This window comes from Amblyraja radiata, chromosome 20, assembly GCF_010909765.2.
Source record: "Amblyraja radiata isolate CabotCenter1 chromosome 20, sAmbRad1.1.pri, whole genome shotgun sequence".
NCBI classification, from domain to species: domain Eukaryota; kingdom Metazoa; phylum Chordata; class Chondrichthyes; order Rajiformes; family Rajidae; genus Amblyraja; species Amblyraja radiata.
In genome coordinates, this window is record NC_045975.1 from 37,258,565 (window position 1) to 37,283,867 (window position 25,303).

The 25,303-nt window shown below is 46.3% G+C and overlaps 1 protein-coding gene across 15 annotated transcripts in view; it reads right to left on the minus strand.

Annotated features, from left to right (window-relative positions):
* pacsin3 (protein kinase C and casein kinase substrate in neurons 3) overlaps window positions 1-24,518 on the minus strand; it is a 53,510-nt gene extending 28,992 nt beyond the window's left edge. For 3 of the 15 annotated variants that reach the window (XM_033038418.1, XM_033038417.1, XM_033038404.1), the window contains exon 1: window positions 7,223-7,335. The gene's annotated coding sequence lies outside the window, so the exon portion shown is untranslated. Of the gene's footprint in view, window positions 1-6,300; window positions 6,400-7,222; window positions 7,336-19,561; window positions 19,813-24,329 lie in introns of those variants that run through there. The other 12 variants (XM_033038414.1, XM_033038411.1, XM_033038412.1 and 9 more) reach the window with 8 other exon arrangements.
* Between the last annotated feature and the right edge of the window lie 785 nt (window positions 24,519-25,303).

Consider the following 25,303-nt stretch of genomic DNA (forward strand, 5'->3'; position numbering starts at 1 on the left):
GACCAAAACTGTACACAATACCCCAGGAAAAGTCTCGTCAAGGACTACATTAGTGTATTAAGGCACGGATGCTTTTGTATTCAAATTTTCACGGCCAACGTATACATTTTTTTGGAAGTTGTGTTAGTTTTTAGTGACGTGTACAGATACACACACATGCATTTGAATATCCTTGTATCTCAAAATTTGAAAAAAATTAGAATGGGTACAGAATTGGCTACAGACAATAGAGCTGGGATATATGAATCATCTTCAGGTTAGTAAGCAGAGAAATGCCATTGGGACGAGGAATACAGCTTCAGCTATTTATAACTTACATTAATGTCAGTTGAGAGGGTGAATGCATTGTAGCTACATTTGCTCAGATACAGGAATAGAACAGAGAGCAAGTTGTGAGCAGTGTGCAAACATGCAACGGACATATGTTCACAGGTACAATGTGGTTGAACAGCAGAATATTGGTACAATGAAGAGTAGAACAGCAGAATATTGTTTAAGTGTGTGTGGGGGGGGGGGGGGGATTACAGAAAACCGATTCACAGAGGGTCTTTGGAGCTCTTGCACAAGAAGTGTTTGTTCTTTGCAATAACCACATGCAGAGGTCACAGTAGGAGTGGGATGGAGTGTCGGGCAACTGGAAACATTGGATCAGCCTTGTGGACTGAATAACAGTGTCTTGCAAAGCTGTCACAAATCAGCATTCGGTTTTACAATATAAATTGGAAGTAGAAGAAGTGTACATGATGGTTATTTAGGATGATTCACTGCAGACAGACTAGAGAACAAGCCACCGCTGCCCAGTGCAATGAGAAAGAAATAATCAACAATCTTGTGTGGTCCTTCAGGGAAGAACAGCCACAACTTGATAGAATTCTTCATTCCATGGAGAGTGAACTAGTTTCTAGCTACTCATCATTTTACAGATACATTGTCATCAATCTCAGATTAGTGTAATGGTACAACACGGAAGCAAGCCCTTAGGCCCGCCGAGTCCGCACCGACCAGCGATCCCCGCAAACTGTTAATCCCTGCACATTAACACTATCCTACACACACCAAGGACAATTTACACTTATACCAAGCCAATTTACCTACAAAACCTGTACGTCTTCGGAGTGTGGGAGGAAACTGAAGATCTCGGAGAAAACCCACGCGGTCACGGGGAGAATGTACAAACTCTGTACAGACAGCGCCTATAGTCGGGGTTGAACCTGGGTCTCCGGCGCTGCAAGGCAGCGACTCTACTGCTGCGCCATGGTGCCATCCACTAGATCCCCTATTAACTTTGAAAATGCATGCGTGTGCATGTATATATATCTTCCGAAAAGGTTAGCTATCTAAATCCTACCAGTTACAAATCCATGTTAGCTATCGTACCTCTGAACAACAGAACATTTTAAAGATATTCAACCATTTATTTTCTTCATCATTACTCAATAACAAGTGCTAGGCTAACTAGTTTGTATTTTTTGATTGAATAATGAGAGGACTTAAAGTTAGAAATGCTTTTGCCGTAGTTTAGGCAAATTTCCACGAGGGAGATAGGTAGGGAAATTAAACTGAGATTCCACCGATAACTAAAGAAATAAAACCGGGTAAAAAATACAGGACAGACAGAGGCAAGCTGTTAACACAAGGGAGGGATGGATTGCACAAAGTCAATCAACAAATTATGGGTAAAAATGGAAATGAGAGGCAACGAGGAAAGAGTAGCAGCCAAGGTGAATCCAAAAATATTGTAAAGGCATGTGCACGAGAAAGGATTTTAAGATGGGACTGGTCAGAAACAAGGAAGGTAATTACACATGGAGGCAGAACGAATGACTGAAGTACAGAAAGAGGACTTCACATCAGTCTTCACCAAGGAGCTTTACTGGACTCATAGCAAAGAAAGAGGTGTTCAAGATTCTGGATGGGTTGAAGGTTGATTAGGGGGAGGCTTTAGAGAGGCCAGCTGTACAGTGGATAAATCTCCTGGTCTAGATTGGATGCAACCTTGGTTCACGAGGGAAGGAAGGAAATTCCAGAGATTCTGGCCATAATCTTCCAGAGATTCAGGGGTGGTGCTCAAGGAATTGAAAAGGGCATACATTACTCATTGGTCAATTTTACCTGGGTGGTGGGGAAAGTTCCAGAAACAATGGGAGAAAGGTTTGTGACGAGATATATATGGGCTTTCAAAAAGTATTTGATAAATTTCACACCTTAAGGGCCTGTCCCACTTACGCAATTTTTTTCGGCGACTTGCTGGCACCCGTCATAGTCGCAGCAGGTCTCCGAAAATTTTCAACATGTTGAAAATCCAGCGGCGACCAGAAAAAGGTTTGACTCTTTGGGCGACTACTCACGACCATACAGGCGTCACCCCGTGACATGTCACAAAGACACACATGAGCGGTTTGATGCTGTACAAATACAGATAAGCAACTCTTCTGCTGCATGCACATGCAGCCAACACATGTAAATATATATAGGAGTCATTCAACGGGACAGGCAGCATCTGTGGAGAGAAGGAACGGGTGACGTTTCGGATCGAGACCCTTCTTCAGACGTCTGAAGCAGGGTCTCGACACGAAACATCACCCATTCATTCTCCCCACAGATGCTGCCTGTCCCGCTGAGTTACTCCAGCATTTTGTGTCTATCTTCGGTGTAATCCAGCATCTGCACTTCCTTCCTACACATGAATATGTAGAGGTGCAGATCTAGCATAGAAACCTGCACAGCCGCAAACAGTCAGCTCCCTCTACACACCGAAGATATCCCACAAGTGAAAATCTAGCTGTCAGCCCCTGATGTTCAATGGCATTACCATCACTGGATCTCCCACTGCCACTACTCTGGGAGTTGCCATGGATCAGAAACTGAACTGCTGCAGCCATTTACATAATGCTGCTTCAAGAGCAGGAATCCTGTGGGGTGTAACGCACCTCCTAATTCCCTAACGCCTGTTAACATAGAAACATAGAAAATAGGTGCAGGAGTAGGCCATTCGGCCCTTCGAGCCTGCACCGCCATTCAATATGATCATGGCTGATCATCCAACTCAGTATCCTGTACCTGCCTTCTCTCCATACCCCCTGATCCCTTTAGCCACAAGGGCCACATCTAACTCCCTCTTAAATATAGCCAATGAACTGGCCTCAACTACCTTCTGTGGGAGAGAATTCCAGAGATTCACCACTCTCTGTGTGAAAAAAGTTTTCCTCATCTCGGTCCTAAAAGATTTCCCCTTTATCCTTAAACTGTGACCCCTCTTATCCTTAAACTGTGACCCCTCTTATCCTTAAACTGTTAACCATCTGTAAGGTTCATGTCAGGAGATAGCTGGGATACTCTCCACTTCAGTTTCAACAACTCGCACGCAGGATATAACAGCCAGCTTGATGAGCGACCCAACTACAAGCATGCATTCGACAACGCACAGTAACAGCATTGTACCAGCTAAAGGATGCACTGCAGTAACTCACCAAGACTCCTTACTCAACACCCTCTAAACCCACCACCTCTATTAGCCAGAAGGGCAGTCAAAGTATGTAAATATCACCAGCTAGAAGTTACCCTCCAAGCCACACACCCTCCTGATTTGAACATACAGTATCCTCCATAATGTTTGGGACAAAGACCCATCATTTAATTATTTGTCTCTGTACTCCACAATTTGAGATTTGTAATAAAATATATCACATGCGGTTAAAGTGCACATTGTCAGATTTTATTAAAGGGTATTTTTATACATTTTGGTTTCACCATGTAGAAATTACAGCTGTGTTTATACATAGTCCCCCCATTTCAGGGCACCATAATGTTTGGGACACATGGCTTCACAGGTGTTTGTAATTGCTCAGGTGCGTAATCATTGCCTCCTTAATGCAGGTATAAGAGAGCTCTCAACACCCAGTCCTTCCTCCAGTCTTTCCATCACCTTTGGAAACTTTTATTGCTGTTTATCAACATGAAGACTAAAGTTGCGCCAATGAAAGTCAAAGAAGCCATTGTGAGACTGAGAACCAAGAATAAAACTGTTAGAGACATCAGCCAAACCTTAGGCTTACCAAAATCAACTGTTAGGAACATCATTAAGAAGAAAGAGAGCACTGGTGGGCTTACTAATCGCAAAGGGACTGGCAGGCCAAGGAAGACCTACGCAGCTGATGACAGAAGAATTGTCTCTGTAATAAAGAAAAATCCCCAAATACCTGTCAGACAGATCAGAAACACTCTTCAGGAGTCAAATGTGGATTTGTCAATGACCACTGTCCGCAGAAGACTACAGGAAAAACAGAAATACAGAGGCTACACTTGAAGATGCAAACCACTGGTTAGCCACAAAAATATGTGTATAAAAATGGCCTTTATTAAAATCTGACAATGTGCACTTTAACCACATGTGATTTTTGTTCTATTACAAATCTCAAATTACGGAGCACAGAGGTAAATAAATAAATGATGGGTCTTTGTCCAAAACATTATGGAGGGCCATTATAATGGTAAACATTATATATTACCCATTCCTCCATTGTCAGTGGGTCAAAACCAGGCAACTCCATCACTAACGGGGTGGCACGGTGGCACAGCGGTAGAGTTAATGCCTTGCAGCGCCAGAAACCCGGGTTCCATCCTGACTACAGGTCTGTACGGAGTTTGCACGTTCTCCCCGTAACCCGCGTGGGCATTCTCTGGGTACTCCGGTTTCCTTCCACACTCCAAAGACGTACAGGTTTGTAAATTTCACCGAGTGTGTGTAGGTCAGTGTTAGTGTGCGGAGATCGCTGGTTGGCGCGGGCACGGTGGGCCAAAGGGCCTGTTTCTGCTCTGTATCTCTAAACTAAACTAAACAGCGTGTGGGTATACTCAATCCTCAAGGACAGCAACGGTTCAAAAAGCAGTTCACCGTCATTTTCTCAAGGGCTATTGGCGATGAACAGGCACACGCATTGAACAGGAGCAGCGGACTCCTGCAGGTATACGTGTGTGTGTGTGTACATCAACAGACACAACCAGCTTCCCCTACACATGCACACACATCTGCCCACTTATATGCAGGCACACTCACAACTATCTGTGGATAAGGTGACAGGCACAAACACATAGCTAACCTCCCCTACATGCACGCCCTCTGTGTGCACTCACACAGCTAACATCATGCATACACACATTTACACAAAGATGGCCACCACACCTCCTGAGGAGGTGAGGATCAACTTTTTGTGTGTGCACACGCAGAATTAGCTCCCAGAACATAGCCACACCGAGCCAGCTACCCCTGCATGCAGCACGCGCATGGGCCCAGATGTAGGTGTGCACTCATCTACACATGCCCCAGAGCTAGCTCACCAAGTACATGTATATAGCCAAGCTCCCAAGGCATATGAGTGCACACACACACAGATCTGGCTCACACCCACACAGTGCATGAACACTCTTACAACTGTTCCAACTGAATCCGCACTCACAATTCTGGCTTCCCAAGTGCATACACTTAGCCAGTTCTCCCTACATACACGCAAACACACGCACACACGACCATCTTACCTTGTATGTGCATACAGACAGCATCTTCTGTGCAAACACACTAATCAGACAAGCAGCTCCCCACGTGTACACAAATAGAACCATCTCCCAGAGCATGCGCGCACACACACACACACACAGCCCTGTCGGCATGCACATGTGAACACACAGATAGACATATAGAGCTGGCTCACTCCACATGATCCACAGATCTAGTTCCCAGTGCAGAATCCATTCCCCTTCCTGAACCAGGTCCTGTGTGCACATACACTGCCAGCTCTGGGCAGGCACGCATTGACGGGCACATACACAGACACCTCCACCCCTCCTTACTCCCGCTACCAGCACACTCACACACTGCAGAGGGAAGTGAGTTCAGGTGAAGAACGTGAAAAGAGTGAGGGGATGGTTAAGGGAGTGTTCCAGTGTGGAAGGGAGGTGCAGTCTGTACACAGCGGGGGTGGTAGAGGTGGTGTTCCTGCAGAGTATAGAGCTGTCATTTATCCCTAATGCGGAGCAAATGTAACCTTCAGGACATGGCCATGGATGAATCAGCATTGCTGACAGGTTACACTGCCACCTTGACAGTAAACAGCCCACGTTGGCAGCCACGGGGAATAACCCTCTGGTCCCAGTGGAGCTGGAAACACCAGCGAAGGCGGACTATCCTTTAGTCACAAACCGCACCCAGACAAATGATGGAAAAAGCGAGGAGCAGAACAGCTGACAAGAGGGACTAAATCTGACAGCATGGGAGGAAGATGGAAAGGAGATTGGATTACTCACCCTGCTCTCAATGCACCTGACACGGACACTCACGGGCAACCTCAGGAGTATTCCACTTTCTATGTCCTCTTCCCCGGTGTGCAATGGAGGGAGGTCTTCCTACAGAGAGTGACGGAGCCCACACTCAGCACCGGGAGGCTGCGATCACCTGTTTACCAGGCAGGTTGTTATTGCACCTTGTCAACAGAGAGACGGTGCTCGGCACCCTGGGACCTGGACCTGCTGGGAATCACATCAAGGACCTCCCCCATCCTGACAAAGCTTCAGAGCCGTCAAATGCAGCAACACTTAGATTTCAACGACCGAAGCGTGCGATTATGTGGGAGTTCCTCGAAAATGAGAAGAGAGAACACTCTTCAGGATTGAGCACAATCTCATCGATGAAATGTAAATGATACGCCTCGTCCATCAACACTGCCTAACTAATCTGCAATCCCCTCATCACCCCCTCACAATATTCCAGAGGAGAATGGGACTGACACCAGAGAGCAGGGGGGGACAGGAAAATAGTGTGGTTACCTGCAGCACATACTGTTGTGGAAACAACCGGACCATCGGAGAACCATAACAAAGATTTGTTTTACATGACTCACACAGTGAGAAGCAGCGTTTCAGAGAAACACTGGCCGTTAGGGACATGCAGCCACGGAGCGGTGCCATGCAGTGAGGGAACGGGGCAGTATGGACGGAATAGGCTCAATTTGTAGTTAGTTGACCTTGCACCGTGCCAACATCGCTCGAGAGGGATCGTGTCACTTTCCACAACAGTAGGACTGCATCAACTAGCTGTCTTGTCTGTTGACATCTTGGCTTCAGTTTTTAAATCAGTAGATCAGACACAGAACAACCACGCACGACCCCGTCGGTACATCCGAGGCATCAACAAAGCCAATCGGTTACATAACAGACAGGGATAACTTACAGGAGACTGAAGAAAATCCATCCACCCTAGAGTACATCAAAGGGGGTCTCTCCACTCAGCTCTGTCTCTCTCTCTCCGTCTGCCCCGCTTTGAGTTGCCAATGATTGTTATTAATAGGCTCCTTTTCATTTTATTAGCATGACGTCTCTGACAAGTAGATATCACAATCGCATTCCTTCGAGTCCCAGCACCAATCCCGCCCTGTCACCCGATCCTGGCCTGTAATAGCCAGCAGCATGTGGGCTGGGCAGGGCAGGGCTGGGCAGGGTAGGGCCAGGCCGAGGAGGAACACGTCCTTGTAAGGGACGGCCCGTCTAATGTCAACACATTTATTTTAAAGCCCCGGTATTTCACACAGACTCTGGGTCTCTCCAACCTAGAGCCACCAGGCCAATAAACGACCATGGCACATCCCAATCCCGCCCCGACATATCTTGCAGGACGAATGAGGAATGAAAAATGACCTTTCGCCATGGAAAGGGGCGAAAGGTCATTTTGACAAAATCAGCCCCGTCCCAGAATACGCATCCATCTGATTGGGGCGGGCACCAGGCCAAGATGGCCGGGATATTTTCAACAAGGGCTGACACAGACGCATGAAGTATTTCACGTGAAAACGATGTTACCAGACTAGACAGAGAGGGCAGACATGGTTCAACACTGTCGTCTAGCCTCATCCTTCATTGTCCTTCTCTCCTCAGAGTGCCACTGCCCAATGGCCCCTTGTTAAACTGATCATCTCTCTTGTAAGCAGTCTGGCGAGACGGAGAGGGCTAGGGTGCTCGGTTGGGAAAGAAACTTGGGGTCAGCGTAACCGGACACTGGATTGTACATGTACTAGCACTCCTCAGTTTCCCACACGGAATAGCCATGGGTGGGGCATTTTGGATAGGAGGTGTACTTAAAATAGCTGCTCCAGAATCCACAGGCCTGCCCTGTGCCAAGTCCTGAGTGAGGTTAATAAATAGATGGAGCATCATATTAGATATTCAGAGCGCGTTCTGCACAACAGACTCCAAGAAACAAGGATCAGCTCCAATGCAAATGCCAACCAGAGGCATTCCTGATCTACCTTCGCCACAAAGTGATTCTCACTCCCAACTTGCCATCACTCGGGGACTGAACCATCACATCCGACCTGCCGACACTGCACTGCCAAAATGTTCACTGCCCACTCCCGACCAGCATTCCCCCTCCCCCTCCCTCTCCAATCCCACAGATGTTTTCCCACTCCCAATCTGCCCTTCCCGATCCATCACTCCATGCCCAAATAATAGCCCTGTCCCACGGTACGAGTTCATTCCAAGAGCGCTCCCGAGTTTGCCCCGATTTGAACTCGCAGATTTACGGTAATGGCCGCTCGTCGGTACTCGGGGCTCTCGTGGACATTTTTCAACATATTGATAGCAATGACGATAGCAGTGTTGTTTTTCAACATGTTGAAAAATCTTCTCAAGCCTTCCCGTGCTTACCTGCCATTAGCGAGTCTTCCCGAGTACCTGCCGTTAGCGTTACGAGCCGCTAAGAGACGTCCCCGAGCTCCGACGTACCCGCTACGTTCATTCTCCGTGCTTACCACAAGTTTAATTTTTTTTTTAAACTCGGGAGAGCTCTTGGACTGAACTCGTACCGTGGGACAGGGCTTTAAACTGGACCTTATGTGATGACTTGAGGATGGGTAAATTGAAAAGAGCTCTCACATACCCACCCACAGAAACCTGAGCCCTTTCCCCAAATCATCTCCCTGTTGAGATCCAAAGAAGGTGACGATTATATAAAGATCATTTAAGAACTGAGACCCATTCACACAATTCACACAATCAAACCAACAGCTTTGATCAAAGAGATGAAAGAATCCCACCACATTGATCCCTTACCACCCTGAACATCACATCCGGTAATCAAACCCATACCCAAAAGGAAAAGCAGCTCACATAGATGGGGCCAATGGTGGAACTCAGATAAAGAATCAGATTATACACTATGAAGCATTGCAATTAAGACTCCTGTCCTTCAAGCAGTATATTGAAAATATGCCCCGTGTCAAATCAACAATGTATGTGGATGACACAAGGGAATGGAATGTAATAATCACCGAGGATGACAGGGATTGTCAGGGACATTCAGGAAACATCCATCCACAAGGCACCCACCTTCAAATCTGATCAGACACTCTTATGGTAGAAAGACAGAGAAGCAAGAAGAACCAAATGGTATACATGTTGCAAAGGCTGCAAGCACAGTCAGAGAGACAAAGGCTCTGTGTAAATAAATCCTTGCTGATGAGAATGCTATTAAAGCAAAAAACAAAAACAAACGGAATATGACGCCAGAGGCCATTTAGCCCCTCAAGCCTGTTCTACCACCCCATATGTGAAATATGTAGGTTGCATTTCCACAAAATATGTGGCCTACTTTTGCCACATACTTATGAAAACTTTCAATGTGTTCAATCCTCCTTCTTAATTACAGACTAAAGTAATTACCCAACCACAAGTATTAGGCTAATTGCTCAATAATAACCAGTTTCTCAGCTTTCTTTAAGAGCAACGTACTATCTTCCTATCTGATAATTGTGAATCAAGCAAAGATAATAGGCATGTTTGATTACAAACGTGAGTGGGGTTGGAAAAATCCCATCCTAAGGTTCTGTCACGTTAATGCCATTGCTTACTGCCACATTACTGTTTCATTTACTTCTCATAAGCCGGGAATACGTTTGGTTGAATGCTGCCCCGAGTCAATATCAACTGCATCCGCTGTTCCAGGTGTCAACTCGTCCCATCCCACCCAAAACACCCCCTCCCCAGGTACTTTGTCCTGCAACCGCAGGAGATGCAACACCTGTCCCTTTACCTCCCCTCTCGACTCCATCCAAGGACCCAAACAGTCTTTCCAGGTGAGGCAGAGGTTCATTTGCGCCTCCTCCAACCTCCTCCAACCTCATCTACTGTATCCGCTGTTCCAGGTGTCAACTTCTCTACATCGGTGAGACCAAGCGCAGGCTCGGCGATCGTTTCACTGAACACCTCCGCTTAGTCCGCCTTAACCAACCTGATCTCCCGGTGGCTCAGCACTTCAACTCCCCCTCCCATTCCCAATCCTACCTTTCTGTGATGGGCCTCCTCCAGAGTGAGGCCCAGCACAAATTGGAGGAACAGCACCTCATATTTCGCTTGGGTAGTTACACCCCAGCAGTATGAACATTGACTTCTCTAACTTCAGATAGCCCTTGCATTCTCTCTCCATCCCCTTCCCCTTCCCAGTTCTACCACGAGTCTTACTGTCTCCACCTACATTCTATCTTTGTCCCGCCCCCTCCCCTGACATCAGTCTGAAGAAGGGTCTCGACCCGAAACGTTGCCCGTTCCTTCTCTCCAGAGATGCTGCCTGTCCTGCCTGTTACTCCAGCATTGTGTCTAAACTGTTAACTGTTAACTATATGTTACTATATCCAAGAGAGTTGATTGTCATGTGTCCCAGATAGGACAATGAAATTCTTGCTTTGCTTCGGCACAACAGAATATAGAAGGCATAAATACAGAACAGATCAGTGTGTCCATATACCATTGTATAAATATATACACACATCAATAAATAAAACAGATACGGTGCAAATAAACAGATAATGGGCTATTAATGTTCAGAGTTTTGTTTGAGTTGAGTTCAATAGCCTGATGGCTGTGGGGAAGCAGCTATTCCTGAACCTGGACGTACAATTATATAACGTACACATTTACAATTAACAACCTTGTGAATATTGCACTGCTTTTAGTAATGATAAATTTCCAGACATCTTTCACACTGACATTGAGATCAATTACCCTAATACTGACAGAAATAATTCCAAACAGGCTGAAAACACTGAGCAGGTCATGTCTTTGAAGTTACAGAAGGGGGGGGAGGGAGTGTGAAAATGAAGATTACAAAGTCTTTCTATCATGGAGTGCAGACCAAAGCTATCAAAGGACCAATTTTTTTTTTTTTAAATAGTTGGAACAAAAGTTAGTTCAGTGTACGGAGATACAGTGAATTTTTTGTTGTTGCGTGCTATCCAGTCAGTGGAAAGACAACACATGATTCTGATCGTGCCATTTACAGTGTATAGATACATGAAAAGGGAATGATGATTAGTGCGGGGTAAAGCCAGCAAAGTCCGAACAAGGATAGTCCGAGGGTCACCAGTGAGGTAGATGGTAGTTCAGCACTGCTCTCTGGTTGTAGTAGGATGATTCAGTTGCCTGATGACAGCTGGGAAGAAACTGTCCCTGAATCTGGAGGTGTATACCAACATGGCATAGAAATAATCAAAGCAAAAGAAAATGAAAGGTTTGGCTGGGGACAGAGGAGGTTAAACTGAGGGATGTAGCATGCCTCGTCAGGGGATGACTAGAGGCTAGCGGAATCAAGGGATATGGGGAGAAGGCAGGCACAGGCTACTGATTGTGGATGATCAGCCATGATCACAATAGATAATAGGTGCAGGAGTAGGCCATTCGGCCCTTCGAGCCAGCACCGTCATTCACTGTGATTCTGGCTGATCATCCACACTCAGTACCCCGTTCCTGCCTTTTCCGCATATCCCCTGACTATTTTTAAGAGCTCTATCCAATTCTCTCTTGAAACCAAACAGAGAAATGGCCTCCACTACCGTCTGAGGCAGAGAATTCCACAGATTCACAACTCTCTGTGTGAAAATGTTTTTCCTAATCTCTGTTCTAAATGGTTTACCACTTAATCTTAAACTGTGGCCCCTGGTTCTGGACTCCCCCAACATCGGGAACATGTTTCCTGCATTGAGCATGTCCAAACCATTAATAATCTTATATGTTTCAATAAGATCCTCTCTCATCTTTCTAAATTCCAGTGAATATAAGCCCAGTCGACCCATTCTTTCATCATATGACCGTCCCGCCATCCCGTGAACAGATTAGGCAAGCAAGATTTCCCCTTCGTAAATCCATGCTGACTTGGACCGATCCTGTTACTGCTATCCAAATGTGCTGTTATTACATCTTTAATAATTGACTCCAGCATCTTCCCCACCACCGATGTCAGGCTAACTGGTCTATAATTCCCTGCTTTCTCTCTCCCTCCTTTCATAAAAAGTGGGATAACATTAGCTACCCTCCAATCCACAGGAACTGATCCAGTGTCTATAGAGCATTGGAAAATTATTGCCAATACGTCCACTAAATCTAGAGCCACCTCCTTGTACCCTGGGATGCAGACCATCAGGCCCTGGGGATTTATCAGCCTTCAGTCCCATCAGTCTACCCAACACCATTCCCTGACTAATGTGAATTTCCTTCAGTTCCCCTGTCACCCCAGTTCCTCTGTCCCCTAGTACATCTGGGAGATTGTTTGTGTCTTCCTTAGTGAAGTACCTGTTCAACTCGTCTGCCATTTCCTTGTTCCCCATAATAAATTCACCAGTTTCTTTCTTCAAGGGACCCACATTTGTCTTAACTAATCTTTTCCTTTTCACATACCTAAAGAAGCATTTACTATCCTCCTTTATATTCTTGTCTAGCTTACCTTCGTACTTCATCCTTTCTCCCCATATTGCCTTTTTAGTTACATTCTGTTGATCTTTCAAAGTTTCCCAATCCTCTGGATTCCCGCTCATCTTTGCTATGTTATACATCTTCTCTCTTATTTTTATACTGTCCTTGACTTCCCTTGTCAGCCACGGTTGCCTCTTACTCCCCTTAGAATCTTTCCTCCTCTTTGGAATGAAATGATCTTGAATCTTCTGGATTATTCCCTGAAATTCTTGCCATTGCTTTTCCACCGTCATCCCTGCTAGGGTCCCTTTCCAGTCAACTTTGGCCAGCTCCTCCCTCATGCCTCCATAGTCCCCTTTGTTCAACTGCAATGCTGACACTTCCGATTTTACCATCTCCCTCTCAAATTGCACATTAAAGTTACATCCTAATGGTTCCTTTACTTTGAATTCCCTTATCAAATCCAGTTCATTACAAAACACTAAATCCAGAATTGCCTTCTCCCTGGTTGGCTCCAGTACAAGCTGCTTTAAGAATCCATCTTGGAGGCACTCAACAAACTCCCTTTCTTGGGGTCCAGTACCAACCTGATTTTCTCAGTCTACCTGCATATTGAAATCTCCCATAACCACCGTAGCATTACCTATGTTACATGCCAATTTTAACGCCTGATGCAACCTGCACCCTATATCCAGGCTACTGTTTGGGGGCCTGTAGATTCCCATTCGTGTCTTTTTACCCTTACAATTTCTCAATTCTATCCACAATTACTCTACATCTTCTGATTCTATGTCACCCCTCGCAAAGGACTGAATTTCATTCCTTACCAACAGAGCTACCCCACCCCCTCTGCCCACCCGTCTGTCTTTTCGATAGGACGTATAACCCTGAATATTCAGTTCCCAGCTCTGATCCTCTTGCAGCCATGTCTCTGTAATTCCCACAACATCATACCTACCAATCTCTAACTGAGCCTCAAGCTCATCCACTTGATTTCTTATACTTTGCGCATTCATATATAATACTTTTAATTTGCTATTCACCTCCCCTCTCACACCGGTCCCTATTTTACCTGACCTTACTCTCTTATCCCTTCTTGAACTTTCCGACCCATTAATTCGGTTGTCTTTCGTAACTTTTCCAATACTCTCTTTCCCTTTAACTCCATCCTTATACTTCCAATTTGTTGACCTCCCCCCCACTATAACGGTAAAGGTTGAAGGGAAGAGAATAGATATCTTCCCCATCTATGAAGTCCCACACAAAAGGCCGGTTTTCAAGACGAAAGCCTCTGGAAAAAGAGTCAGTGGCAATATAGATAAGAAATTAAGTCCAGGACAATAACGTATCACAGTAAAGAAATGTTATCAGGCTGATAAACAAGTGTGTTCCTCTGGATCAGGGTGGCCAGACCAAAGTTTTGTGCTGGAACTAGGGTCAAGGATCAGCAGGAGGACAGAGCTAGACTAATCAAGGGAAGTAAACCTCAGCAAAGCCTTGCTTTAGCAACCTATGCACGCATCAACTCAAATGGTGTATAACAGCCCATTGCCGTCTGTGTGCAAGTTATTTAAACATTTATTACAATTTTGCTACTTCTGTTACTGGTGTCATGCAAGCAAATACATGGAAATGAGAACGGATATATTTTGGTAGATAATCAAGCTACTGTATATAGGCTAAATGACAGTGTCATTTGTCATCTGCCTCCGGACAAAAAAAGGGGCCAGGAGATAGCTCTGACGTGTAGCATTAAGGACAATCCCAAAAGATTTTATAAATACATAAGGGGGAAAAGGGTAACTAGAGAGAGAGCGGGACCTCTCAGGAATCAAAGCGGTCACCTCTGTGTGGAGCCACAGCAGATGGGCAAGGTCCTCAATAAGTATTTCTCCTCTGTGTTTACCGAGGAGAAAGACAGTAGGACGGAGGAACTTGGGGCAGTCAGTGGAAGTGTCTTGAGAGCAGTCAGGGTTACCGTCAAAGAAATACTGAGGGTACTGCCATGTTTGAAGGTTGACAAATCTCCAGGGCTGATCAGAATATCCGAGGACATTGCGGGAAACTAGAGAGGAAATTGTAGGAGCCCTGATGTTGTGAGGATGTTGCCTTCATCAGTCAGATTATTGAATATAGAAGTTGGGAGGTCATGTTGCAGTTGTATAAGATGTTGATGAGACCGCATTTAGAATATTGTGTTCAGCTCTGGGCACCATGTTACAGGAAAGATATTGTCAAGCTTGAAAGAGTTCAGAAAAGATTTACGAGGATGTTGCCAGGACTAGAGGGTGTAAACTATAGGGAGAGGTTGAGTAGGCTGGGTCTCTATTCCATGGAGCACAGGAGGATGAGGGGAGATCTTATAGAGGTATACAAAATCATTGGAGGAATAGATTGGGTAAATGTAGAGTATTTTGCCCAGAGTAGGGGAATTGAGGACCAAAGGACATAGGTTCAAGGTGAAAAGATTTAATAGGAATCTGAGGGGTAACTTTTTCACACAAAGGGTGGTGGGTGTATGGAACAAGCTGCCAGAGGAGGTAGTTGAGGCTGGGACTATCCCATCATTTAAGAAACAGTTAGACAGGTACATGGGTAGGACATGGACCAAGCGCAGCAAGTGGGACTAGGGTAGCTGGGACATTGTTGGCCGGTGGGGGCCAGTATATCACTATGGCTCTATACGAAAGCTGGAATAGGAAACAAAGAGCTGGCTGTGAATTGCATAAACCTGTAGAAGAATATTTTGAGATAGCATTTAGTAAAGCGATTGAGATCCTATATTTCGTGCTGGTATAAAGTATAAAAAACGAGGTTACCTTGCATGTGTGCAAACTACAGGTTAGGCAACAATTGGTTTGGATGTGCAGGTCCTTGACAGCGTGCTGAAAAGATAAACCCAAATGGCCATAATGAGATATTTCAACCACAACATTAAACAGAAGATGGGGTTGTTTTCAGAGATAGTAGATTTGAAAGATGTATATACATTCAGTGCGTAGGAAAGAGTTGCAGATGCTGGTTTGCACCGAACACAAAATGCTGGAGTAACTGTGGAGAGAAGGAATGGATGACGTTTTGAGTCTGAAGAAGGGTCTCGACTCGAAACGTCATCCATTCCTTCTCTCCAGAGATGTTGCCTGTCCCGCTGAGTTACTCCAGCATTTTGTGTCTATATACAATCAGTACTGGTTTAGATGTGGTGAAGGGAGAATGAGATGAAAGATAATCTCATTAGCAGGTGGTTCAAGAGTGAGGAGGTTCAGATTTAAGGGCGATGCACAAAAGGGACTGAGAACGAGGGGCAAAATGTGAGAAAATCCTTTTATGCAGTGGTTGTGATCTGGACTTCACTGGTGATAAAAGTTCAAATGTAGTTTTAGATAGTTATTCCAGGCATAGTAATTTGCATAGCCAAGAGAAAGAGCAGGGGAATGGGACTGAGTGGAACTCTTCTATGTCAGCCATTTTACGAGCGACTCCCACTCAATGACTCAGCCGAAGTGATTAAAAGACTGGGCAGTCTTCATGTCAACAAACTCTCTCATTACAGAATCTTGTCAAACCACCTTCTCTGTCATAGCCTGGTCTAGAATATGCATGTAGGACATTTTAGACGGGTGTAAACTGTTTTAAGTAAACAAGATTTTACTGTGGCACCGCCATAATTTAAAATATTTACTGGGTGAAGATTATGCAAAAGCCGATTTGGTAGCAATAGACCACACCCACCCTGTTCTGCACCACTTACCCTTGGCTTGACTTTTATTAACACTGGACCAATGCAAAGAAATTATGATAAACATTGATAAAACACGGGGTTGGAAGTCAAGGAGATTGATTGGATTTATACCAAGTAAGAGGGAATCACATAGGTTGAGACTGAGATTGTTCTCCTTACAGCAGAGCTGGTGAAGTGAGCCTCTGATGGAAATATTCAAGCTCAGGATAGGCAGAAGCCATTTCTCGCAGCATGAGGGTAGCTGAAAAGAAGGGTTGGCACTCTGCACTAAGTTGTGATTTGATATGTCGGTGCCTGAAAACATGATTCAGTACTGCAAGGGAGAAGTTCAAGGGTGGAGGGAAAGTACTGAGATTGCAATTAATTTCGAGTTTTATAAGAGTTGACACAACCACAATGAGTTAAATGGCCTCTTTTTGTGCTGCATTACTTGTGGTCATTTGAGACACAGCATGATTCATACGTTTGAGGTGAGGGGGAAAGATTCAATAGGAACCTGAGGGGCAATGTGGAAATGAGCTGCCTGGGGAGGTCATTTAGGCAGGTAAACATTTGCACAGGTAGGAAATGTTTAGAAGTATTTGGGCCAAACATAGGCAGATGGGACTAGTGTAGCTGGGGCATCTTGGTTGGCATGGGCAAGATGGGGCAAGATGGGCCAATGGCCGGTACGACTGTCAAAGAGAGAAGGGAGGGAGGGAGAGAGTCTCTGACTTTCTTAAAGAGCAGATGGTATTTGTTACGTACACTTTTTTTTTAAACACCTATTGATCCTTTTCACCATTATCCCTTTCGCAACCTTCAAGCTTCTCCAGCTCACACACCTCCTCCGCTTTTCCAACTCTCACGCATTCACTAATCTACATTTCATGCAGAATTGACCCACTCATAACTGCAATCATTCAGATATAAATCCTATGGCTCTAAGCCAGGAATCCTCTTTCTTATTTACCCGTGACCGACACTCAATTTCAAAACCTCACTCATTCACACACAGATTCGACCCCTCTACTTATTACTTTTCTATCTTGGGCAGAGTGGTCGAAGTTGTTTCCATGAAGATCATGCAATGCGCACACAACTCCACCACACACAATGTTTACCCGAGTAAATCATCGTGTGTGCGTGTATGTGCGGGCACACTGTGGGACAGAGGCCTCAAGAGGGCAGTGCCAGTTCCACGCAAACTATTGTCACCTCAGAGGCCACATTACATTAGCTTCAAAGGCAATTCAAAAGTCCAGCTGACCAGTCCATCCGTGTCATCCGCATCTCCAGTGGTTACTCTGTCTAGCTCATTCACACTGCCGCACACAGCTTGGGTATTTGTGACCTGGGGTTGTCCAGGAGGTTGCAGGGAAGGGGGTGGGAGGGGGGGTTCAACCAGGTATCCATGTATCCATTAGGGCCATGAAGAGGAGTGAAGGTCATGTTTGGATGATGGTCTCAGAGTGGGGAGAAAATACAAGAAGAGGGAACTAAGAACATGGCTGATATTTGATCGTCACAGCATTTTCTGCACAATCCAGATATCGCTTGATTTCCCCCATTCCAGAAATATATCCATCTTTTTGATTGGAATTAATGACAGGGCTTCCATGGGCATTTCGGGAGAGATTTCGGAAGATTTAGCACCTCCTGTGTGAAGGCATGGAACCATGTCAGTGGGACAATGGGAGAAGAGAGGCGATGGGATTTAGAGTGAGGTTCAGTTGGGGTGGGGCGTGAGAATGGCCGACTGTGGGTGCTGGGGTCTGCCCACTACCACTGATGACCAACCGTGGATTTGAGACATTTGTGCTTTGAGAGTTGGCTGCATGAGCTACCAGGGTGAATTCACGGCACGAGATACCATTAGCCCTATTGCGTCTGTGTTGGTCAAAAAAGGATCACCAAATTTAATCACTCCTCCCAGCATCAGGTCTGTGATCAGCATTTCTCGCCTCTTCAAATACACATCCAAGTGGTGTGTAAATGTGATGGAGATTCTGCCTCTCCCCACTTTCCAGGTAGCGAGTTCCAGACTCTCATCAATCATCCTCTGAATGAATAAACACTGTCCAGTCCATCATCGGCTCTGACCTCCCTACCATCGAGGGGATCCATCGCAGTCGCTGCATCAAAAAGGCTGACGGCATCATCAAGGACCCGCATCATCAAGGACCCACACCATCCTGGCCACACACTTATCTCCCCGCTACCTTCAGGTAGAAGGTACAGGAGCCTGAAGACTGCAACGCCCAGGTTCAGGAATAACCACTTCCCCACAGCCATCAGGCTATTAAACTCAACTCAAACAAAACTCTGAACATTAATAGCCCATTATCTGTTTATTTGCACTTTATCTGTTTATTTATCTCCGTGTGCATATATTTATGTAATGGTTTATGGTCACACTAATCTGTTCTGTATATTCTGTTCTACTATATTCTGTTGTGCTGAAGCAAAGCAAGAATTTCATTGTCCTATCTGGGACATATGACAATAAACTCTCTTGAATCTTACATCAATTCTATGACACTAACTAACTAACCTTTCTGTTAAGGTTGATGGGAATAGGTAGATAAGGCCAAATTTTATACACATCAATTAAAAAACCCCACCCGATATACCTTTTTAATAACCACTTTATTCACCCGAGGTTATGAACTGCTTACATTTAAACTCACACCGCTCCTTGCACCCTCAAACCTTGTAACATCTCGTAACATGCATTACTTCAGTTCAGGATTAAATGCCATTTAGCAACTTTTCTACTCAATTGACCCGACCCTCTACTTGTCTTTCCATGCAGTCTAACTTAGTGCGAGTGAAATAGATGAACCATCGCGGTGATGGGACAGCGATGGGGAAAAAGAGTGGGCAGTGATAACGGCCACAAACACCAGCAGTTGGCTTGCATTGAGCGAGCAAGGGATGGGGAGAGGTTCTGCTGCAGGACCTAGACTGACACAGGATCAGCGGAGGCCAAAAACACTGCAGATAACGAAGGCCGCAAATCACATTTCGCTTCAGACAACAGCCTTCAGTACTCATCCCCCGACCCACAAGAGTAGTGAAAACCAGTTGCTACCTATTGTGTTTACACACCTCTAGGGCTGCTCTTCTTGTCCATCTATTGAAGAATGCTCATCGGATCTCCAGAGTTACGATGCTGAGCATAGTTCTTCGCATTCTTCGCTTCCCACCCCACAACAATCTGCTCTCAGCTTTTTTGCCGAGCAGCTGCTTGTGCCCACACACGGCAGTGGCTACCAGTGGTGAATGGATCCTCTGTGCAAAGGCACCGCATGCAAATAGACAGCAGCCATCTGTTGCACACTCCACCAAGCCACAGCATAAAAGGCTACTTGTTCTCAGGCTGGTCTTGTGCGGCAGGGAACTCCACCCTCAATAAAGTCCAGAGGGAACTAGTCGAGTGCAGCAATCAGATTCAAAATGCATTCCCATGCTCCTCCCTCCCCCTCTCTCCCCTTATTTCTGCCATAACCATTTCTCCTGTCTGTGCCCACTCCATTCCCTTCCTCCTTCCGTTTGCAGACAGGCAAGCACTCCCCTCTCCGCTTCCTTGCATACGCACATTAACACCCCCCCTTTCCCTGCCATTCACAACCAAACTCTTTCCTTCCCCTTCTCCTCATCCCCACTGCATGTTAACATTGACACCCTCCCTTCCCAATCCCTCTCACTCCTTCCCTTCACACGCACATATCTCCCCCTCTCTCTCCTTTTCTCCGGAGCATTTGTAGGTATTCTGTCTGTCCCCCTCCAAATTGTACGTGTCGACACAAAGCATTTTCTCTGTCCCTTCTTCCCCTCTCTTGATCACTCTCACCTTTTCTTCTGCACTTGTACAATTCCTTCTCTCCCTCTCTCTCACTCCGTGATCTTTTCCCCCACACAGCATACACGTCTGCATCATTCCCCTCGAGTGTACACTACCAAATGTCTGCTTCTCCCCTTCCTTTCATTCAAATGCGTGACAGCGTCTCCCTCCATCACTTTGCACGCACACCCCTCCCCTCCATCCATTGCAGTCGTATCCGCCTCATTCATCCCCTTCACACGCACTGCTTTTCTCCGTTCCTTCCCCTACGATATGTTCCTTTCATCTCACCTGCATGCTCCCTCCCTGCTTCTTGCGTGCCCAGTCACTTTCTTCTTTCCACCACTCTCTCCCGCTCTCTCTTCTACCCATTTTCTAGTGTGAACACCCGTCTATCTCCCACTCCCTGGCATGCTCATTTTATGCACATTCCCATCCCTCTGTTGCCGGACTGCCCACACCCCACCAGCGCATGTCCTTACACCTCGGCCCATCACCAATACATCCTTCTCTTCATGTACTCTCTCAGTCCCTCCATGTTCATTACTATGGTCTCTCCATGTCCTCCCATTTGGCCAAACAAACCCTTCACCCACTCCTTCATCCACCCCCTCATTTTTCTCACAGCAGGAACTCTCTTTTCACTGTACCTCGGTATATGTGGCAGAAAACTAAACTGAGCCTTGCGCAGACACAATCTCCATCCCTTTACACATTTGCTCTGCTAGCACTGCAGGAGTCACATACATGACAGAACAGGCTGATTTCAAGCTGAAGGTTGTTGGGAGAGGAGAGTTGATCACTTTGGTGATTGTGTGGGGAGATAATAACTCAGGGCACCACCTGGAAGGTACGTGCCCTGTTTGCCAGGTATCTTGCAACAAATGGCTCATGTCATTTCCTGCAAAAAAAAACAAATTGCTGGAGGTATTCGACCGGTCAGGCAGCATCCGAGGAGGGAAATGAACGGCTGACATTTCGGGTCGAAATCAAGACGAAGGATCCTGACCCAAAATGGTGTCTATCATTCCTTTCCAAAGATGCTCCTTGATCCGTTTGATTCCTGCATCAGTTTTTTTTGTTCAAGATTCTGGCAATCTTTCATGTCTCAAGATTCTTGGTTTCTTGGTCCTCCAAAATATTCCAAATGGAATTTAAACTGGAGGTGGAATTCAACTACCTGCAATGCCATTAATGAACTAAATCAGTTTTTTTCCCACAGGTGAGCAGTTGTTGTGGCCTTTGCATGACCAGTTATTGCTGTTTCCAAATTCCAGAATGTTAACAGCATTTAAATTCCACAGCCACCACCAACCCTGTACCCCTTCTCCTCCTGCATCTGCTCCTTCATATATACCCACTCTCTCTCCCTCCCCATCTCAAGCTCTTACTCCCCCCTCCCTCCATCCCAATAATGTGCACTTGCTCTCCTCTGTCCCTCGCCCACATGTTGTGTGCACCCACTCCCTCCCTCCCACGTGAGCATGCATGTCCTTTCTGCCTCACTCCTCTCCCATGGTCACCTGCATTTCCTTTCCTCCTTCCCTGCCTGTGCGCATCTTCTCCAGTGCTTCTTCCCCGTCACATATGCCATCTGCTCTCCTTCCTTCCAACATGCTCCTCCCCGTTCCTCTTTAGGTCTGGATGTGCATTTCTTGCTTTCCTTTGTATGCGTGCACCCCTTCTGCCCTCCAGGTCTTCATACGCAAGCATAGCCTCTCACCCTCTGTTCCAGTTTGTGTACATCCCTTTCCCCTCTGCTTCTCTTCCACCTTTCCCTTGTGCACACGCATTCCGCCTCTCTTCAGCCTTACTCCTCAGCTGCCCTCTTTTTCCTTCTCGGTCACTTATTCTGCACACTCCCAACTTTCCCTCGAGTTTGGCTTACCCCCTTGATTTCAAGAAGTCTCCAGTCTGACCATCAGTCATTGGGCACAGCGTCCTGTGGGGTGGAGTTAGTTGGTAGTAGACAGAAAGGTCCAGCAGACACCTATCTAGCCAGCAGATACAACGTAGTGAGCAAGGTTAAAGATGTCGGCTGTGTGCTGGCCTCGGGACGGCGGCTATGGAGAGGAGACAGTTGCCCACGTCTTTGCAGAGTGTGGATTTGCAAAAAGAGTCTGGAGACGTATGCAAGGGTCCCTGGAACGCTTTATCCCGAACAGCTCCGTCACAGAGGACTCTGTGATTTACGGACTGTTCCCAGGGACACATTCAGAGACTGACATCGAGTGCTGCTGGAAGGTCATCAACTCGGTGAAAGACGCCCTTTGGTCTGTCAGAGCGTTGTTCACCACCCAGCGAGATGTCCGTCAGGGAATGTTGCCGACTGGCCCGCTGCAGACTGCAGGAGTACGTGCTGAGGGACGCACTGAAGCTCGGTGCAGCCAACACCAAGGCTCTGTGGGAGAGGACCACAGTCTAGGGCCCTTCCGCTGCTGGACATGGGGGGCACGGTATGGTGGAGACGCCCCTCAAAATAAGGGAAGGTATCCCATGCCAGTGGGCCACATGAGTGGCACGGGTGGGGGGGGGGGGGGGACAGATTTGAGAAATGTACACACTGTATTGAACAATTTGTATAGCCTCCGAAAATGTCGGATGAATTTTTTCGCACGGTTCACGTATTGTATATATTTATTATTTTGAAATAAAAAAAATTAAGAAAAAGGTTATGTGCCGGGTGATGTTATGGAACAAATCAAGGGAGGGGAAGGTTGTTGGGTGATGAGAGTTGATCACCGGTTATTGTGAGGGAGATGGTAAATCGGGACATCACCAGGAGGTTAGGTGTGCTGCCTTGCCAGGTATCCTGCAGTAAACGAAGTATTACTTGACAACGTGCTGGGAAGATCCAGCTCATTAATACATGGCTGGGATCAAAATGGAGGAGATCCAAGCCACGAAATGAAATAACTGGATCTGAAGTACTCTCAGTGAATGGAAAGTAAATTAAACAAGACTGTACATACTGTGAGAAATAGTGTTATCAATGGATCTGATCCAGGACTGACTTCATGCCATATTCAATTCTGACATAAAGGAAGGAATAGGGAGAGCTAATTGCAAGTAATTAAATTGCTGAGTAACATTACTCTATGTACTTTGGCTTTCACTAAGACGGTCTGGTTTACTTAGAATATCTGACATATTGTATGTTGCTGCATCAAATGTACCCTTCAACGCTGTAACTTCATCATTCCAGTCCCGCTGCATTTGAAAATTAAACACTTGAACTCTTGAGATAAATGAGTTAAACTGTGGCCAAGCTAGAGAGCAATCACAGCGACAAAAAAAGTCAATAGTTCTCAAAAACATTGCACCCACGGCATTCGTTCCCCTTCACTGTCCCGGATCCCTAGACTGATATTCCCCACAATTGTTCCATAGCGCGCAATCCCATACCTCCACTCGCAGGTCCCGCCATTCCCAATCCCTGCCGCCAGCATCGCTTCCTCAGCCCTCCCTCATAGCCGGTACCTCCTGTTGTCCTCTCCCTACACCGCCACTACACCGCACAGAGTGGACCCAGAGCGCAAATCCACCCCCTCTCTGACACCCAGTCCTCACCCCCCTCTCACAACCTCCCTCAATCTCACACCAACCTCCCTCCTCACTCCCACAACAACCTCACCCCCTCCCTAACTCACTCCCCCCTCTCCCTCAACAACCTCACCCCCTCCCTAACTCACTCCCCCCTCTCCCTCAACAACCTCACCCCCTCCCTAACTCACTCCCCCCTCTCTCTCACTCTCACAACCACCTCACCTCCCTCCCTAACTCACTCCCCCCTCTCCCTCACTCCCACAACAACCTCACTCGACGCTGCAAACAGTAACTAAACTTCAAAGGCATGTTCTGTGTTACGCCGCGGTGCGACCAGAAGGCGTCAAATACTTCGCACAAACCCCCCCCCCCCCCCCCCCCATAGATTTTCGTTGCCCCGCTGCCCTGATCACCGATCCACACTGGGTTACTGAGCGACAACCCCTCCCCTCCTTCTCCTACCCACTCGCTCAATCTCGGACTCACCGCCTCTGGTTTCTCGCACGGCCTCGCAAACCCGTTCAGGCTCAACCCCGACTCCTTCACTCCAGGTGACCCATGAGTCACTCTCAGCTGGTCCGGCAGTGTTTAACCCTTTCACCCAGGGTCACCAGTATGTTACTCTCAGCCTCTCTCTCTCTCTGTGCTGGTCCCAGTAGTTAACCCTTTCATCTAAGGTGACCAGTGATTCACTCTCAGTCCCTCTGCTGGTTGCAGAGCATTTTAACTTTTTCATCCAGGGCGACCAGGGAATAACTCTGCTGGTCTCCAATTATTTTAACCCTTTCACCATTGATGACCAGCGAATCACTCCCAGCCCATCCATATAGATCTTGCGCTGTTTAACCCTTTCAGCCTGTGACTGTGTTCTGTCAGCCCACTCTGCTGGCTCCAGCATATTAATAACGATAATCTATTATTTCAATTTTTAAGCATGTTAGACCAACCCATTGCCCATTCTTATTCGTGCATGAGAGGTGGTGGTGAGCAGCGACTAATCTTCTAATGAAGGTACTCCTCAGAACTATAGATAGCCACAAAAAGCTGGAGTAACTCAGTGGGTCAGACAGTATCTCTGGAGAGAATGAATTAATAAGTTTATTGGCCAAGTATGTACACATACAAGGAATTTGCCTTGGTGCTCCACTCGCAAGTAACAACACGACATACAGTAAACAATTAAGAATAAAAAATTAAAACATTAAACCAATAATAAAACATTATAGTTTAAACATGTGAATGAAATAAAATATCAGACCAAAAGGAGGCTACAGACTTTCGGTTATTGAGTAGAGCTACTGCTTGTGGAAAAACTGCTCTGGCTGTGGCGCCTTTGACAGTCCGGAGTCACCTTCCAGGGGGAAGTGCTTCAAAGAGTTTGTAGCCAGAGTGAGAGGGGTCAGAGATGATATTACTCGCTCGCTTCCTGGCCCTTGCAGTGTACAGTTGGTCATATTGGG